Below are 19522 nucleotides of genomic sequence, written 5' to 3' on the forward strand. Positions count from 1 at the left end.
AGGGAATATGCCAATGGCAAAATGTTCTCAATCATTAAGAACAGAAGGTTCATAACTGGAAAAAGCAGACTAGAGAAAATATTTGTCAGGGACACATGATTAAGTATTCAAAGAAGTATGATCCTGAAACTGGAGTAGAAAGAGAACCAGGAAGCCATTAAAGCCAAGTTATAGTTGTTACAGAGGGCAGTGGGAAGCCATCAGAAAGTTTCAAAGATTCATGCAAACTTTCACCCAAAGTGGGTGTGTTCTTACACTTTTAATTTTAGGGTTCACTGGACACACAGGCTTCACTATCAAGTTGGACTGATAAAAAAAATAAAGCAAAGCCTAAAACCAAATGCATCAGCCTCCCCAACCTTATCAAACTGACTCATTGTTCAGTCTCCAGAGCAAGAGCCTGAGACGTGTGCTGTGGTCGGCCCGTGCTCTAAAGTCTCACGCCTTCCATGGAGAGCTCACACCCATCCCTGCACTTCTCCTTGATCACGCTGTTCCATGGGTATTTTTAGCTTGGCTCCTTGGCAGTTTCTCAAAAGCTTTGCAAGATACTTATGGGCACATGTTGAGAATTACACTGTACAAAACTGGGGAAACCTGCTGGCTGCATTTTTATTCTACAGCCCCCACCTTTGAGGGTCCCTATCTTTCTCTCTGTCCCAATTTTCCTCTCTGACATGCTTGGGTGCCAGAAGCCCAGGCTGGATCCAACCTATAAATCAACTTTAACTCTGGCATGAAAGAAAAGATAAAGCTTTTAAAGATATTGCTTTTTTTTTTGTCATTAGGCAAAGAGTCAGCTCTCCAGTGGACTAACCTTTATTTGACTTTAGGGGGCTAAGCATATGGCTTATGAGCACAGAAGTTCTGATTACTAACTTCAACATTAACTTCAACAAGAGAAGGCTATACAAGTCCACAGGAAGAGCAAATTTGCCTATCTTACACCTATGAAAAAATACATAAGAGTAGGGCCCCCGTCCTCTCCATTTACTGAAAGAGGTTAGGAAATATGGCAGCAAGACAAATGAAAATTAGATAGAAAGGCTTAGTTGATGTTAGAAAGCACGTCCTGTCTTAAAAGATTGAGAGACACTTCAGTCATCTTCTACACACCAAACTTAAAAACACTTTCCATTTGGGTGCCTGGTGGGCTCAGCCAGTAGAACATGCAGCTCTTGATCCCAGGGTTGTAAGTTTGAGCCCCACGTTGGGTATAGAGATTACTTAAAAATAAAATATTTTAAAAAATACACTTTCCCTTATAAGATATTTAGGAAGAGGATGGCTTAAAAGCAATTGCATCTAAATGTAAGGACAAGATGAACTACAGGTGAGTTGGAGTAGTGGGAAGAACATTGAGGAAGAAGTGACTTGGACGAGTCCTTTAACATCTCTGAACTGCACATTCCTTCTCTATTAAAGAAGGGGTTTAAGTGAAAATCTTTAAGACCGCTTTGACCTCTCACAAAGTATAATTCTGGAGGTCTTATCCAGACTGAGAAGAATTTGGTTCTAAATAGTGAGTCCTGGGGTGCCTGGGTGGCTCAGTTGGTTAAGGGTCCGACTTCAGCTCATATCATGATCTCACAGTTTGCGAGTTTGAGCCCCAGGTCGGGCTCTGTGCTGACAGCTCAGAGGCTGGAGCCTGCTTTGGATTCTGTGTCTCCCTCTCTCTCACCCTCTTCTGCTCACACTCTGCTCTCTCTCTCTCAAAAATAAATAAAAATTAAAAATATTTTTTTTAATATGTATTTAAAAGGGCGCCTGGGTGGCGCAGTCGGTTAAGCATCCGACATCAGCCAGGTCACGATCTCGCGGTCGTGAGTTCGAGCCCCGCGTCAGGCCCTGGGCTGATGGCTCAGAGCCTGGAGCCTGTTTCCGATTCAGTGTCTCCCTCTCTCTCTCTGCCCCTCCCCCATTCATGCTCTGTCTCTCTCTGTCTCAAAAATAAATAAATGTTAAAAAATAAAATAAAATATGTATTTATTTTTTTTCAACATTTATTTATTAAAAATAAATAAATGTTAAAAAATAAAATAAAATAAAATATGTATTTTTTTTCAACATTTTAAAATTTATTTTTGGGACAGAGAGAGACAGAGCATGAATGGGGGAGGGGCAGAGAGAGAGAGGGAGACACTGAATCGGAAACAGGCTCCAGGCTCTGAGCCATCAGCCCAGGGCCTGACACGGGGCTCGAACTCACGACCGCGAGATCGTGACCTGGCTGATGTCGGATGCTTAACCGACTGCGCCACCCAGGCGCCCCTAAAATATGTATTTAAAAAAATAGTGAGTCCTAGAGTTTGTAAGGTTACATCACTGGTAACTAGTATATCAATTTTCTCAATCACTTGTAGCAGAGTCTTGGACTTCTCTGAGGCCTCAAAAAAGAATATATGTCAGTCAAAATGCAAGTTCATGGAAAACCCCCATTAACTGTGTCAATTGGACTGATAGTTTTCGAATTAAGGAAGACCTTTTCACTTGGTGGGGGTTAATGGAAAGAATGGGGGCTAAGGAAGACATAAGAAAATATGACAGGAAAACCAAGATCTTCTTTTGGGAAAGCTCCACCATTTGGGAGACTTGCAGGTGATAGGAGGGGACATGTATAGATACCTGTCCAAGGAAAAGAGAAAATCATGTCAGAGAGAAACTTGTACATATTTATTCATGCTCCTAGACAAATCACAAGCTGAGCCAGGAGACACTGACCTTATCATAATATTTATGCCCGGATCCTCCATGTCCCTTTTAGACATGAGGCAGGTGACAGGGAGGGCAGACTCACTGCTCCCTGCCAGTGATAAATGTTCCTGGTGCAAAAGAGTAGCAGTCACTAGGACTGAAAGCATGGCAGTGTCTTAAAACAACTACTCTCTGGGGCGCCTGGGTGGCGCAGTCGGTTAAGCGTCCGACTTCAGCCAGGTCACGATCTCGCAGTCCGTGAGTTCGAGCCCCGCGTCAGGCTCTGGGCTGATGGCTCAGAGCCTGGAGCCTGTTTCCGATTCAGTGTCTCCCTCTCTCTCTGCCCCTCCCCCATTCATGCTCTGTCTGTCTCTGTCCCAAAAATAAATAAACGTTGAAAAAAACAAACAAACAAACAACTACTCTCCATTCAAACATCTATGCCACATATCTGTTCTGTATGGTCTCCATCATCTGGAAAACCCATTGCTATTTCCTTTGATCCAATACATTGGCATTGGCCTAACCTGGTCAAAAAGCACTATGATTGGGTACTAGATGCATATCTGCTCTCACTTTGAGAACTCATCTCTCTTTCCCACCTGTGAAATGATAGATATCAAATAGGCAAATTTGCCCTCCCTTGTAGCATTTTTCCCCTCCTCTGGACCAGCCTTCTTTTGTTGAAGTTAAGGAATCAGAACTTCTGAGCTCATGAGCCATGTGCTTAGTACACTAAAGTCAGATAAAGGTGACTATCAGCCACTTTTCATATAGTGGTAAGATGATCAAATAAGTGAATGTTTATGAGAAACTCCATGTTAATGCAGGCTGTTCTCACTGTCTTCTCTGTGCTCAGTGCATCCCTGTCATCTTAGAGTTAGTTGCCACACAAAAGATTTCTCTGTCTCACGCCACCTGGCACAGACATCTTGCTTCTGTCTGTTTCATTGGCTACTGTCTTATTCTCTTCCTTGCGTAAAAAAATCTCTTCTCCCTTGCTGGTGTGTCTTAATTTCCCTCTCCCTTGACTGTTATTTCAGCAGCTCTGCTATTTAGCTCCATGGTGTCATATCAGACAGTTGGTGGGAAAGAAACTGTGCTAAATGACATAGCATCAAAATCCAGGACTGGTTTCTTAGTGGTGAGGAAGCCCTCTTCAAAGCTCATTGCCATTTTGTTGCTTTGCAGGGAGTGGTTCCCTTAGTTGGGAGAAGAGAAAACACCCTTTAATCCCACTGCTTCCCACCTCATGCATATATCACATGTTCCCCTAAGAGGTCATCTGGAAGGTCTTTATGGCCAAAAAGGGCACAGCTCTGACTGTTGTTCCTCCCCTGGTGGAAGAAGACACAGAAGCAAGAGGAGCTTGGGTATGCCAGTCCCTATTCTAGAACCCCAAGAGCCTGATTGCCTCTTGCTGTTAGAATATTTGCAGAGTGTTTCCCTACTTGTACATTTTCTTCTCAGCATTTGAACTTGGTAAAGCTGGAGGTAAAGCTGGTAGGCTGCCTGGCATGCATGATGATGCCTTCTGGCAATCAAGAGACTAGAGTTCCATGCCAGGCTCAGCCTCTTACATGCTGGGTCACCATGAACAGTTAGTTCCCTTTTCCTCCATAGCCTCAGTCTCCAGATCCATAACAGAGCTCACAGAACTGTCAGAACATTACTGCCTTTGTCCTTTTACCAAGAAGAATCATGATGCAGTAGAAAGAAAATAAGCCTTGAATCAGGTGGTGTTCTAAACTGAGCTCTGTGCCTACTAACTATGTGACCATGGGTGAGATGTAAAATGAGAATCAAATGACGAAAGATTTGATTTCCATTTCTATCCACATCTTTAAGGATTTTAAAGACAAAATAATAGAATTTACACCATGCAAGTCTGTAAGGAAATTGGCCAGGACTATAAGACCCCTTATGTTCCAGTGGTTTATAATAATTCTGATTCTTTAATAGACTCATAAATCCTGAAGCTAGGGTTATAATCATCAGCAATTACAAAATCAATTATTTATTGAAAGCCTATTGTGTATTACTCTACTCTTTCCCTTGAAAGACTTAAAATATATATGGGCTATATATTTTTTAATTACTAAAATATAAGATAAGTATATGCTGAGTGACAAATGATGGAATTGTACAAGCCAGATGCCCTCCTGGTTTCTGAGGAGGAAGTGATTATCCAGGGTGCCATGGTAACATGCTTTTCCCATCCCATCCCCCACATGACTCAGGGCTCCACTGACCAATTTCCACTGCAATCAGAAGAAGCCAAGCAAAATGGGTAATTGGGAGGATTTCAAAAATTCCAAGGTTTTCATTTCCAAAGATACAGCAGATGATCCTTAGGCCTTCCATGAAAGCGCTTCTCCTGCTAGCCCCATGGTTTGGGAAGTAGTTTAATAGGAGTTCCCCATGATGGCCTCTATGGGGGAAAATGGCACTGCTCTCAGCTGTGTTCATCTTTTTTTTTCAGATGGGAACAACAGAGGAGAGAGGCATTGTTTTTATCTAACCAATCATCAGGCCAGAACCCAAGTCTTAGCATTTCTCTGGGCTTGTAAATGAAAGCTGTTAAGAAATTTTCTTCCCCATTTCAGAGATAGAAAACTACAGCACAAAGTAGAGAGCGTTGTTTACCCAGACTTCAAATACATCAAAGTAGAAACTTGTAGAGAGCACTGCTAGGCCAGAACTGTGAAGGCCAACCATTCTGGAAAGACTCAAAGATGAAACCTGAGTTCCTCTCCTTGACACACCACCCACCCACCCCCGTGGCCCCTCCTACACAGAGTGGGCTTAGCCTGAGCATGAGGAAGGCACTTTAAGCCTGGGAATGGCTTGCAGGAGGAGAGAAAGAGGAAAGAGCTCTTCCTAGGGAGCCAGTTGTTCTTTTGCTGCTTGGTTTATGTTTTTGGAATAAATCGCTTTGTATAATAATAGAAATGAAAGCGCTGGAGTGAAACATCATTACAAAAAGATTTCCCACTGGCATTTCAATCAGTTGTGGTTTTTGTCCCCAATGTCCTCTTGCTCATAAGCAAAGAGAACCCTGATCCAACAAAGGGAATGAGCCTCTCTTTGTCCTCTCTGGTCCAATCTACCCACCAGAAGGGACAGTTTCTCTCATCACCACCTTTAATGATCCCAATCTGACTTCCTAGGAGGAGGTCTTACTGTGTATGAAACTTATATGTTTTTGTTTTGTTTTGTTTTGTTTTGTTTTGTTCAGAAGACACTTCCAGAGCTGGAAGAGACTTTAAAAGTCATCTTATCCAATTCTCTCACCTTTCATGAGGTAAGGTTCAGTGATTTGCAAAGGTCCTGTAGTTAGTTCACAGGAAACCCAAAGTCCATACCTGTGTCTTTTTTACTCCCTTTGCAGAAGACCAATATAGGTCCATTATGCTATAGTGAAGCCCTGGGTATAGTTGATTGCTTCCTCATTCAACCAAACACTCCTCAGAGGGCAGAGACCCTGTTTTAGGTGACAGTGCACTCCCAGCATCTGGCATAGTGCCTGACACATAGCAGGTATGCAACAGAAGTTTTTTGGATATGTATAGAATTGCACATATTACCAGTAGGTGTCTGGTCTGCTGAAAGATGTATGCCCTACTCTGGGCACTAGTGAACCTTCTGTGCTCTTCTCCAACTTGGGGAGAAGAAAGTATGTCTGACAGGGACAGACACAGTACTGAAAGGAGCAACACGTGGAGTGGAGGAGGCAACATGGAGGTGGATGGAGGGGAGGGAGCACTCTCAAGATCAGTTGTGGGAGTAGTGATGATGACAAGTCCAAGTGTAAGGAAATGACAGCAGTCACTGGGAGAATCATGAGCCACCCTGGATGTAGGAGAAATTAAGGAGACTGAGCAGAAAAGCCCAAGTAATGAAACCAGGAGACTCAAAGAACTTTTGTGACTTTGTTCAGAGCTCTGATTTGTGCAAAGTCTGAGATGCCTACCCAGGCTTAATGCCCAATGGGTCATGCCTCCCAATGTGTTTCTCCCAGATGTTTTCAGGCCAGGACAGACCTCAAAATATGCATGACTGTTGGTGAAAGGCACAGGGTGCCTGAAAAGGGTTTGATTGGCAGGGTTGCAATTCAACAACCAGAGCGATGCAGCCATGTCATCAGCAAAGCTCCCTATTTAGACAAGGCTCAGTCAGCAACTGTGAGGGCCAGGAGTTTGATGACCTGAGTTTTAATCTTGCTCTTCTGCAAGATTTGCCAATGTGCAAGATCTTTGGCAAATCGTTTCATCTCACAAGGCGTCAGTTCCCTCGTCTGGAATCCCAAGTGTATATTCTAATTCTATGCTTCTATGGTTACCTGCCCCTCAAGCTCCCTCTGTGTGATCCTGTGCCCCAATCTGCTCTCCTGCTCCAGAAAAACTGGGGGGAGGGATCAATTTTGCATCTCAAATGCCTTATAGTGACAAAGATCTGGTTGTGGCAGAAATTCAAAGTAGGAGGATTTGAGGAGGACCAAGACCCAAACTCGCAAATAGAGAATGAACAGCAGGAATCTCAGCAAGGAGGACACATTCTGAATGACCGCTTGCTAACTGACAGATGGAGGGAGGAACAGAGCACAAGACCAACAGCCTGGGCCCAGCTTAGGTCCTCCCTTCCCCTTCCTATCTGCTCTTGTGTGTTGCAGATGGGGGTAGGCATTGTGATAAACCCCCTATTAAAACACTTCCCCACCTCCTTGACAAAGTGGCAGAAGCAGCTGATTTCCCCACGTCTAAGAAGCTACTTTCTCCCTCAAAGAGGCTAACCTGGCTCTGTAACATTCTCTTCTCCTGTCTTGCTTTGCTCTCCTTATATTAGCAGCTCAATCTATATGCTGATTGCTGTTGTCCATGGATTAAATGGTAAGAGGCTGCAACCCATGAATGTTAAGTGGGGAGGAAGCTTCACAGGAGAGAGTGGTTTACTTCTCTGCAGCTGGTGGAAGCTGAAGCATGTGTGAGGAACAGGATGTAGAGGAGAAGAACTAGACTCCGGGTTGTGGAGAAGAGTGCTTTGTAGGCCATCGGGCATCTCCCACTGTAGAGTAGAATGCCTCCAAGTTGATGCAAGAATTGGGACTTTATTTCTAATGGTGTCCACAGGTGATGATTTGGTTACATGGCTACCCAGTCTGATGGTTAAATCATCCCCATTTGTGGAGTTCTTCTAGCTAACAAAATACTCTGGGTGCAGTCTGGATCCAGAATTCAGGCAGACCCAAAGCCCCAACCTGCCAAGGGACACTTGTGAAAAAAATGACCTTTGCTCTTCCCAATTTCATAATAAACACTGAGCGATGGAAGAAAAGCTCTGTATAAATCATGTGCACCTCCTGAACAGACTGACTCATGGCATGAGTCCCTAAAACAATCAGGCGGTCAAGGGTATCAGAGCAGAAGACAACAACAACAAAAAACACACAGAATGGAGAAAGAACATCTCAGAGTGAGCCCTGGAAGAATCCTAAGTCCCTTGGTTGGGCCACCTTCAGCCATGGATCCAACACAAGAGCTCTGGGGCACTTGAGAAGCTGTCTAGGAGCATGCCTTAGTCTCTGGCTAATGTGTCCTTGAGGTTAAAGAAATGACATCCCTAATCTTGTCTATTTGCATCTCCTGTCAGTCATACCCTAACCCCCAACCCTGTCCCTGCATTCTGGCAGCTGTGCAAAATCTAATCTTCATTCTTCTTACTGGTCAAGTTTTCTTCTCCTTTGAGATAAAGATAAGTCAAAAAAAGAGTTAGATCTTTCCAGGCATATTTTGATGTTGCCCCAGCCAGAGATGGAGCATCTGATGAACCCATTCAAAACTAGCCACTGCCCCATGATACTATCTGCTCAACCTCCCTCAGAGTGACAGCATGAAAATAGCTGGACTAAAGTGTCTTCATTGTTCTATAGTCAGCTCTTCTGAAAGCTCACTGCCTGATTCCTAATTCTTAAGACTCTAAACACAAACAGAAGCAATACCAACTAAGTCTCCTCAAAAGCCAACCGAACACTTTCAAGATAGGTGTGCTTTGGTACCTTCCCCAAAAGTGGTTGCCAATAATAAAACAGTCTCTTTTATGAAATATTTATTGTATTTTCTTGGCGATTTGCATCTTCATGTCACCCATCTTACCATTTCACTGTGACAACAACACATAAGGTCAGGTTTTATTCTCTTTGGAATAGGGAAGAGAGAAACTAAGGAGAAGTTAGAAATTCTTCTAAGGCACAAGCTTCGTGTTATCTCTGCCTGTGGCTGTTTCCCCCCACAGGTCCAGCCTCTGCTCTGCTGAATGCTTCATGTGAACCATCTCATTCAGTCCCCACAGTACACTGTGAGTAGGAACTTTTATCCTCTTTGTAGAGTTGAGGAAACTGGCACTCAGAGAGGCTGAATTATTTGAGCAGAGCTTGTGAGTACACATTGGGATCCAAGTCCACATCTCTTTAACTATACAGCCTTGGTTTAGCATCTCACACCAGAAAGTTCCCCAGAGCCCCCACTTCTTCTGACGTGGGCACATCACTGCTTAGCCTGTCCAGAGCCCTGGCAAGTGCCCATCCTGGGCTCCTGCCCCTAGTTCTCATAGAAGATCCCCAACCTCTTCACATTATCCCTAGAAAATTAGAGAAAATATCTTTGATTCAGAGTCTCAGAAGCTCCCCAGCTTAAGAAATGTTGCCTTTTTTTAACTGTCTCTGAATCACTCACCTTTTCAACCAGCCTCCCCCCTCCAGGCTGCAAGTGGGGCAGGTGAGGAAGGAGAACAGAGCAGCAATGAGCCAGCTTTAGCCCTGAGTCAGTGATGATTCCCAGCGGTTTCTCCTCCACAGATTAATCACCTCCAATTACAGCTTCTGACTGGGCCACGAGTCATTCACAGCATCGCCTCCTTTGTCTGACCCGCGCCTCCCTGCCATCAGGCTGCCTATTTGTCCAAAATGCTGGCTGCGTGCTACACTTCCCAGCACCCCGAAAAGGTACCCCAGCAGCCAAGTGACTCAAGAATAAGGACTCCACCCTCTTCCCCCTCACCATCTGCTCTCAGCACCATGAGCCTTTTGGGGGCAAAAAGAAGAGGGAACATGAAATTGTTCTCCTTAGGAGCCTATAGATGACTATGAACCCTCCATTAGCTGATTGGATAATACCTTGTTGTGTTTCTCCTCAGCAGTGGCTAATAAAGCTTTTTCTCATTTCTACCAATTACCCCCTCCTCACCGAGAAGGATGCCACACAGCCCTGGAAGGTGTTCCATGGCTCACCCCACAGCCTTGCCCTCACTTCTCCCTCTGGCCTCACAGGGACACCTGCCTCCCTCCCACCATGCCAACAAAACCTGGGTCAGTTGGGCCCCTGCTGCCTTTCTGCTTCCTCCATGCAATTCTTAAGTATCCTCACTTTGGCTGCTGACCCAGACACAAGGGTACCACAAGACACCATGCCATCTGCCCACCTCAGTGGGTATCACACTTGGCTCCCTGCCCTGAGCTGCCAGCCAAGGGTGGTGCACAAAGCCCCCCAGGAGGTGTGAATGAGAACTCAAGGTAGGGTATTGAATACATCTCTGTAGCTTGGCTCAGTTTACCAGAACTTTCCTAGGTCTTGTTTCACTTGACCTTCATGTAATCAACTGGGATTATTACACCCACTATCCTCTGAGAAAACATGGTGCATTATTATTCCTGTTCTTTAGAGATCAGGAAACTGAGGCCCCATAAGTGGCTATGACTCCCCCACCCTCAGTGAGTGGCAACCCAAGTCTAGAGCTTGTGTTTCTCCATGATATCATGATCTAGCCCTAGCATTAGGATTGTGAAGCACCACTGAAACCCTTGTGGGCATGCTACAGGAGCTTAGAATTAGGTAGACCTATGGTTGAATCCTACCCTAGCTCTATTTTATTTGGTAACAGAGACTATTCCTAGCACTTTTCAAATACAGCGCCAACCCTTTTAACTCCCACAATTTCCTTTGGGCAAGGAATTATCGGTATCCTCAATTTGCCACTGTGAGAACACAGGCCAGGCCACACAGATAACAGGGTGCATCCTGGGGTCAGACACAGGCATCTTGATCTAGGGCCAATCTCTTAACCCCTCCATGAGGCTGCCCTCACTTCTCCGACTTCTGACTATATAAACTTGGGCGATCACTTAAGTTTCTCGTTGTTTCAATATTCTTATCTGCTAAATGGTGGTCATAAGAGAACCTTCTCCTTAGAACTGTATGAGGGTTAGATGGGAAGACTGTGCATAGTTTAAATAAAACACCAAGTTCAGGGTCTGACACACAGTAAACATTAGTGATTAGCACAATTAAACCAGGGCAAAGCTGCAAGACAGGAGAGTAAGGACAGAATATTTAGGGTGGCATTAGGAGAAAGATTCCCAGGTCCCTATTCCCAGAGATTCACAGTGGGGCAAACAGTAAATCTAAGGGCACTCTACAGATATGGACCAGGTAGCATGTCATCTGCTCCTATCCTGGCCACACTCATTCCTTTTTCTAAGCATATCTCTCAAGCCTGCCTGATAACCACGATCTAAGATAACTCTGAGACTGAAAGCAGAAGCCTCTGTAGTTAAGGTTCTTACCTACTAGGGACCTTAGTCATCTTTGAGAATCTGATAGAAACTATAAACCCTTTCTCTAGAAAACTCCACATATACCCAATACACAAATTTATTCTTAGAAGTTCAGGGATAATCATCAGATTGCCAAAAGTCCATTGACCCCCAAGTTTAGCATCCTTATAATTATCATGGCTGAGCTTGCCAAACCCTTTCCTTTCCAACTTCTTACCTTGGCACTTTCTTCTCTCTCTCTCTCTCTCTCTCTCTCTCCCCCTCATACATACACACACACACACACACACACACACACACACACAGATGCATACTCCCTAACTCCCTGCTTCAATCCCAAGCTTCCTTGGACACTGCTCCTGGCCAGTGCAGATGCTACAGTGGTGGTTGCGATGGCAATGGTAATGGCTGTTGCTAAGGGAGCCAGGAGGCCGGGGAGGTGGTGGCAGGGAGGTGAGTGGGCAGCAGCCCAGCAGGGCAGCAACCCCCCCCATGCAAGTCTGAGTGCCTCAGGCCCTGGAAACAGTGTTCCCAGCTGGCTGCCATGGCAACAGCAGGCTTGGGAAAGAATTCTTCATGGTCTAGACAGATTTCTACAGCTTGCACTTGCTCTTTCTTCTCCCTAAGTGGCTAATTGAGGTTTGAAAAGGTCTGCTGTGAGTGGGCAAGGGGCACAAAGGGTAAAGGGCTGGTCACATGTCCTGAATGCAGCAGGCTCCCTGGGAGGCTGAGAGGCCAGCAAGGGTCTGAGCCAGCACCCAAGCAGACAGCCTAACTGCTGGGGAGGCAGCCCCAGAACACAGATACTCATCCCTCTTCCAGGGACCTCTGCCCATCCTCTTGCTAGGAAGCACTTGTGCGTTTCCCAAGAAGTCATCCTAGGACGACAACAATGCAATGTGGTCTCCACAGTAGATCCTGGGCTTTAAAAGACCTACAGGCTATGTTCAGGTGAGCCAGCAGCCAGGTGTGATCTGGTCACTCACAGCAAAGCCATTCAGGAGATGCAGACTCTAGAGGCTCAGGCTTATGGGGAGAGGTTGAGAGATTGGGTCTAATTTACATGAGGCTAAAGGACAGATCAGATCAGAGTTAATGAAGAAGTTTAAAGCCTCACCACAGTGTAAGACCACCAATTCACTCATCTGGTTGTAGGTGATTTACATTAGCATCATGTAAAAGCACCATTCCTGTTATCATTTATTGGGTGGTGATTACATGAGGTGCCTATCTCAACTTGATCTTTGAAGCAGAAGAGATTGTCCTCTTTTTACAGATGGAAAAACTGGGGCTTAGAGAGTAAAAACCACTTGACCAAGTCATGCAGCCAGAAAGCAATGAAGCTGAGACTTGAACTTCCATCTGTCTACAGATCCCATCTCTTACTGCAGGTAACAGACGGCCTGGTGCAAGTATGACCTGTTCACCTCTCAAAACAAGAGCAAACATGTCAGCGTGGGGTTTGGGGGTTCAGAGCCTTCATGGCCAAAAGTGCTCCCTGCCACTGTGCATCCTGCAAAGTGTGGTTTCAGAGCAGCCTGATGTCTTTTGAAGCCCAGGATCTACTGTAGTGACCACATTGCATTGTTGTTTTTATTTTTATTTATTTATTTAGTATTTATTTTTGAGGGGGGGTTGCAAGTGAGTGAGGGGAAGAGAGAGAGAGAGAGAGAGAGAGAGAGAGAGAGAGAAGAAGGGTTCACCCAGGGCTCATGCTCACCCGAACTAGGGCTTGAGCTCACCTGATGTAGTACTCAAACTCACCAGTTGTGAGATCATGACCTGAGCCAAAGTCAGATGCTTAACAACTGAACCACCCAGTCTTTAAAGTATATGTACAAAAGTGGAGCAATCTCACCTGTGACCCAGGGCTCTAGTTGCCTGGTGTGACTCCCAGGGAGATCCCACTGGAAGATGACCCTCGGTGAGAATCACTGGACCCTCCACTGCCAGAACTGGGTGAGGTAGGGCATCTCAAGTTTGTCTGGTCTTCTCTGTTCTCAGAAGCTGAGAGCGCAGAGAGTGCTGGCTAGGCCCAGCTGGGATTATGGAAGGGAAATACATATTTAAGAACATGTATTATATTCTAGGAATTCTAGTACATGTATTTGTTTAATATGCACAACAAGTCTTTATGGTTGGTATTATCATCGCCCCATATTATGGAGTGAGAAACTAAACTCATAAAGATCTGGTAAGTTGACCCAGGGCAAAGAAAGCTTCAGCCCAAAAATAACTGGCTCCAAAATCTGTCAGGTTTCTATTCCAGTCTCTGACCTCCCACAGGTGCTAGCTGCTTCTAATGGCCCACTGAGACAGGAATCCCCAACTCAACCTCTGAGCAGAGTGTCCAAATGGTCTTCTTCTTCCTAGGGTCTCCCTAACCCCCCACAGAAGATGATCATCTTTCATCCTCCAGCTGTATTTATTTCTCTTTCTCCATTCTTCTTACACTCCTGTTTCCATCTAAGCAGGAGACCAAAAGCCATAGCCAACAAGTCAGAAGCCAAAGCAAGGCTCTCACCCCATCTTCCTCCAGCTACAGAAAGAAGAGAGGGGTCTTCACCAAGCCTGAGTGCAAAGGAAGAGTCACCAGGAAAGCCTGGAGATTGGGGACTCCATCCTCAAGCTGGCCTTGGTGCAGGCTGTGCCCTCTCCAAACTTTCCTCCCTGATCCCTGCTTCCTTGGGAAGCTCTCACACCTGCAGGTCCTGCTGGGATCAAGGAGGAAGTGGGGGTGGGAAGCCAGTGGCCTCAAGATTCTATTCATTGTCTGGGATGGAGTCTCTCAGCCTACATCTGACCTCCCCTTCCTTGCCAGACATAGACCTCAAACTCAGTCTCTTTGGAGTGTCATGTCCCCTGTTGGATTCAATTCTTAGGAGGTAGTTTGCAGTCCTGGGAAGAGCTCAAAACCAGGAGTCAGGGACCTTTGCTCTATTTCCAGTTCTGCTACCAATAAGCCACTAACTTAGCTTTTCTGGGCCTCACTTTCCTCCAGTAATTATTGGACCAACTGGTCCCTTCTAACATTCTACACTGCTTCTCTGAGTTCTGTAGCTCCTGATACCTATTCCACATCTCCCTCCCCGAACCAACAGTCCCTTCTCCCCCCAGTAGTCGGATGTCCTTACCCTAGCCAGACCTGCCAAACTATAAAGAGTACAAGGCAGTGGATTTGTTGCTGTTATGATTTCTTTTCAGGCAGGAAGCTGAATTTAAATTGTGCCCAATCAGTAGAAATGCTGGGATGCTCAGGTCTTCTACACAATGGATTATATAAAAACAGCTCACTTCTTAATGCCGTCTCTCTTTGTTCCTGCTCTTTTCCAATCACTCAGTCAAGTAATATGTATTAAGTGGATGTGTCTGCAAGGCATGGTGCAGAAATGTAATCCAAAACGACAAGGTTCTTGTCCAGGAGGAACTTACAATTCCACAAGGATACAACCCAGACAGGAGCATTAAAGGCAAACTTGCTGCCTTCTTCAGCGAGGAAGGACAAAAGATTTCTCACTGCCTTTTAATGTTTCCTTTACCCACTTTCATTGTTAATTTCATAGTGATATCATGTATCTGGTACCTGTCTTTGAGTCACAATGCTTCCTTCTGTCTTCTTATCTATGATGGAAATCAAGCTGCTCAGAGACACCAATCCCCTCTCCTGCCTGGGCCTCACCTTCCTACCTGGATGTGTTGACCTAATTTCTGCAAATCTGCAATGCAAAGACAAGGGTTTGAAGGCTGGGACATGTAGTCTGCGTCTGTCCAAGCAAAGGATGATACTACATACAGGCAGAGGTTGTAGAGAGAGTGGAGATCTGCCCTCCTCATGGCTGAGGTCTCTGGCTGCCAGGTGTCTGTGTTCTCTGAATTCCCTCACTAAGCCTGTTAGAGGGCAAGTGCTACTTGCTGTCTCCCTCTTCTCCTTTAGCCCCAATGTCTCAACATCTGCTCCGTAAATAATAGTTTCTCTAGAGCTCTTTATAATTTACAAAGTGCTTCACTTGTATTTTCTCATTTAATCTTCTCAACAATGCTGTGAGATAGGATTATTATTGCTCCTTCTTTACAGATAAGAACCTGAAGCTCAGGGAGACTTAGTGAGTGGCCCAAGACCTCACAGCTGAACCCAGCTGAGCTGTGCTGGAACCTAACTGAGCTCTTTCAGCCCGAGATGCTCCCTCATGGTCTTCTACATGAAATCCGAGAGAGAAACTGCCTCTCGCCTGGATCTTCACTCTCCTAAGACATCACAGCACCACACTCTCACTCCATCTACTTGTACTGCACATGAGCCCAGAGCACAAACACAAGAGATAGGGCTCAGCAAAGGAGTAAGAGGAGGCGCAACAGATGAAAATGAGTCAGGGGTGTGCTTGTGCCCACTCCCCACCTGCTGGTCTGAGGCCCAGACCAATGCAGCTTCTTTGGTGGCACTATTTTAAAATGTAGAGTGGGTTTTGAAGGGTTTGTTTGCTTGGGTTTGGGTTTGTTTTTTGTTTTCTTTTTTTTTTTTCTGGACAGAAATAAAAAAGAAACATTAAGGAAAAAGTAAGTCATTGGCCAGGAGTCCCCTACAAAAACAAGAAAGTACCTGGGTGTGGAAGAAAAACCAAGCCAAGCCAGGGAGGCAGAAGGGAGGAGTCCCAGGGCTAAACTGTTCTCATTGACTACTGGAGGTTGGTGTGTGTTAGGCAGGAGAAAGGGTGTCTGGAGTTTCCCTGTGAAAAGGATGTCTGTCTACTTCACAGCTGCTGAAGGGCCCCACAATGGGGCCTCTAGGTGAGCCTCTGGCTGGGGAGCAAACCTGCCACAAGTGTACATTGGGTGGGGCCTCACCTGACAACCCCCATGAGGCCCATAAAGAAACAGCCACACGGGGAGCACCCTGGGAGTATAGACCAGAGTCAGGAGCCATAGGGGAGGAGTGTGACAGGCCAGTTCCCATCCATTCCTACATGGACTCTGCTTCTGAGCCACTTTCCAGCCACCATGAGAATACACTGGCCACTTTGTCAGTGAGCCAGGAAGTGGGGCTTATGAGGAGGTGCTCAGGGAGCAACGAAAGGTAAAGAAATGCCCGAAGATGTAGGGGAAAGACAGGCAGGTGACCTGAAGGTGGGATGGAGAATGAAGAATAAAGCAGAGAAGGGTTTCTGAGGCCAGATGATGAACAGGCAGAGAAAGGAGATGGAGGAATAATTGGGACTGGGGGAGTGACCCATTAACATGTGGAAACAAGAGGACACAGTGCTGCCATCCCCACCTCCTCCCCCTGGTGGCTACTGTAAAACTAATGGGCATCAGGAGAGGACAGGACACTGGCACTCACCTGCCACTGGCCCCTCTCCCTCTTCTCTTTTCTCCCTCTCTCTTCCCTGCTCCCAGCAGACTGGGTGCAGTTTCTCACCTGACTCCTTTAACTGATGCTTTCCACCTCTTTTGGGTTCTTTCTGTTTGTTCACCTGCCACATTCAATGGACTGAAAATCCCGAAGTGGAGATTCTGCTTCTAGTTCCATTCCTCAAGTGCTGGGCTGCCTGTTGGAGTGACATCCACACTAAACACCACAGTTTCTTCATTTATGAGACTCCCATGAGAGTTGTAGGGGGATAACAGAGCAATGTAAAAGAATTGTAAGATCACCAAAGGATCAGACACTTTAGATCCTAAGTTTATTTCAGGACTGAACTCGTCAAATCCTTTGAAGGGAAGATTCTTGCCCCAGACGCTTCATGCCCTCTGCCATGTGTCTTGACCGAAGCACTGTGGCTTGTCTGTCTGGCTTCTATACCCCTTACAGCTGCCTGGCCCCAAATCAGAAGAGCCAAGAGTGAGCCATGCTTGGGGGAGAATAGGTGGGTTTACCAACATTTTCTAGGCAATTAATCCAGACTGGGGTCAGAGATAGGGACCTAGAGTCACAGCCTGAGAAGTTTTATTCCTGAAGCAGATCTAGGCTTTTAGCACATAGAATCATCTAGGTGGATTTTCAAGGAGCCATTGAATATGCATGAGAGAGAGAGAGAGACAGAGAGACAGAGAGAGACGGGGGGGGGGGGGGGAGGGGGGGGAGGAGAGGAGAGGAGAGGGAAAAATAGCAGAGAAGCAAGAGAAATGGTGGCTAAAGACAAAGGGGAAAGAAGACCGCAGGGACTGTGGCATGAATGTGGTTGGATAGAGACCGGGGAAAGGATAGGGAGAAATGAGGAGCAGAAGGAAGGTTCTGGGAGAGAAATAAAGAGGCCGAGAGAGCAGAGCCAGGAGCTGGTGGCGCAGGCAGATGGAACAACAGAGACAGAGAACAGAGCCAGAGGAGTGGGCACGCAGCGAGGCCTGGCAGCCAAGCCCTGTGGGTTTCCGTGGGAAGCAGATGCTTCCAGGGACCAGCAACCGATGGTCCCCAAGCACGTGGATCCTTGTTGACTCCAGGCCCAGGGCAGCCTCCTCGGCATCCAGCCTTAGCCTAGAGGAGCAACCCAGGTTCAGAGAGGTAGATGAACAACAGCCCTGCCCCTGTGGGGCTCCACTGCTTCTCCTCCGTTCTCCCCCAGCCTCCACCACCCCTTTGTGGGTCCTGGGAAGCCATAAGCTGTCACATCATACCTGGAAGAAAGCAGGCTGTGTTGGAGGGGTAAGTGTGAGCCACAGCATGGGTGTGCAAGTGTGTGCAAGGGTGTGCAAGCTGGTGGGAGGGGCAGGGGATGCGGAGCAGTAGCTCTGGCAGCATGGAGCCTAGTGCCAGGAGTTTGCAATGTGCTGGGATGGGATTGATCCCCAGCAGGGTACTCCTGGCCAAGGGGAGCAGGGAAGGCCATTCCTTCCCCTCTGGGTACCCACCATGAACAACCTGCAGCTTCCTGCTGCCAACATTTTTTTCTTTTGCCCAAGCCACTGGACTGCCACAGCCCCTTCTCTGCAGGAAGGAGCTGGAAGTAGGCTGGGGTTCTAGGTCAGAAGAACCTTGGGGCTTCCCTGGCCTCATTCTCTCCCGCTGCTACTCACAGGTCACTTTCCAATTGCTGCTGCGGACAGAGAGCAGTATGTACAAGACTCTGACTTGGGAGACCCCACCCCTACCCCCAAAATGCAGTCTAGTAGGAAGGAAGCTCAGAAGGATCTGAGAAGGAGGTTTTCACCAGCACCAAGCCCTCTCTCCAGTCCAAAGGCTATTTCCATTCCGTACTCCACCACCCACCTCAATACCCCTCCAACAGCATCCCCAGAACACTGCAGTGACCCCCACAACAGGCTCCCCAGCTGTGCCTGGGGCAGTCCCCCAGGCTAGAGGAGTCCCTCACTTCCCTACACCAAAGGTCCAGGGCTCCTGCCAGTAACCCGAGTGAACAAGAGCAATGCCCTGGGAGGGAAGTGGTAGAGGAAGAGGAGGAGGGTGGGGAACACAGCGTTGGCGTGGAGGCACAATTCAGTCGAGTGAAAGACAGGTACCACGGGAGCCAGATGGGCCAAGCAGAAACAGAAGTTAAGTAGGAAGAGACGGATAAACAGCAGACACCAAGCAACCAGCCAAGCATATGCTCTGCAAGCAGGCGATACAAGCACCCAGTAGGGTTTTGGGTGGGGGAAGGGACACGGACCCACAGGAATGGGACAAAGGGTTTGCTGTGGGCTGACTGTTGCCTGGTCAGAACTAGGGATCCAATCTTTCTCCATGGAGCCTCAGAAAAATGGAGCGCAGCTGTGCTGGCAAGGAAAAGGCGCATTTGGCAGGGTCGGGGGGAGGGGTGCTTGGGCGGACTGCCCCTGGGATTGGTCTTCGGTGGAAGAACCAGAGCCCCAGGCATGGAAGTCTGAATAGCCATGTGCCATTTCCGAGACTCCCAAGCAGAGACCCCTAAGCTGAATAAGATTCAGGACACAGAAGAGAACCATCGCCTGGCGAAGCCGGGAAGTCCTTCAGCCATGTAGGTGCGGCTTCCCCGCTAGCGAAGCCCTTCTCCGCTGGAGCCCTCAGTCTGGGTGATGTCATCCCTTTGAGCTCCAGGCTGGGAAGGGGTGGAGCCAGGCTGGAGCTTTGCAGTGTTTATAGGCTCCACCCCCAGGCCGGTTCTGTTTCTGGTCCCTGTCTGCCCAGCCCCCTCCAGGCCTGGCTTTCATGCCGGCCTGCTGGAAACCTGGTGCTGCTGCAGAGCTGGAGGAGGGAGGAGGGGCACGCAGAGTCATTCCCTGCAGAAAGCGGGACCTGCGCAAGGGATA

General features: G+C 47.1%; 1 protein-coding gene across 1 annotated transcript in view; it reads left to right on the forward strand.

The window, feature by feature from the left end:
• The first annotated feature begins 17806 nt into the window (after window positions 1–17806).
• JAM3 (junctional adhesion molecule 3) overlaps window positions 17807–19522 on the forward strand; it is a 120905-nt gene continuing 119189 nt past the window's right edge. Inside the window, exon 1 of the mRNA XM_043579865.1 lies at window positions 17807–17939. The gene's annotated coding sequence lies outside the window, so the exon portion shown is untranslated. The remainder of the gene's footprint in view (window positions 17940–19522) is intronic.

Source organism: Prionailurus bengalensis, chromosome D1, assembly GCF_016509475.1.
Source record: "Prionailurus bengalensis isolate Pbe53 chromosome D1, Fcat_Pben_1.1_paternal_pri, whole genome shotgun sequence".
NCBI classification, from domain to species: domain Eukaryota; kingdom Metazoa; phylum Chordata; class Mammalia; order Carnivora; family Felidae; genus Prionailurus; species Prionailurus bengalensis.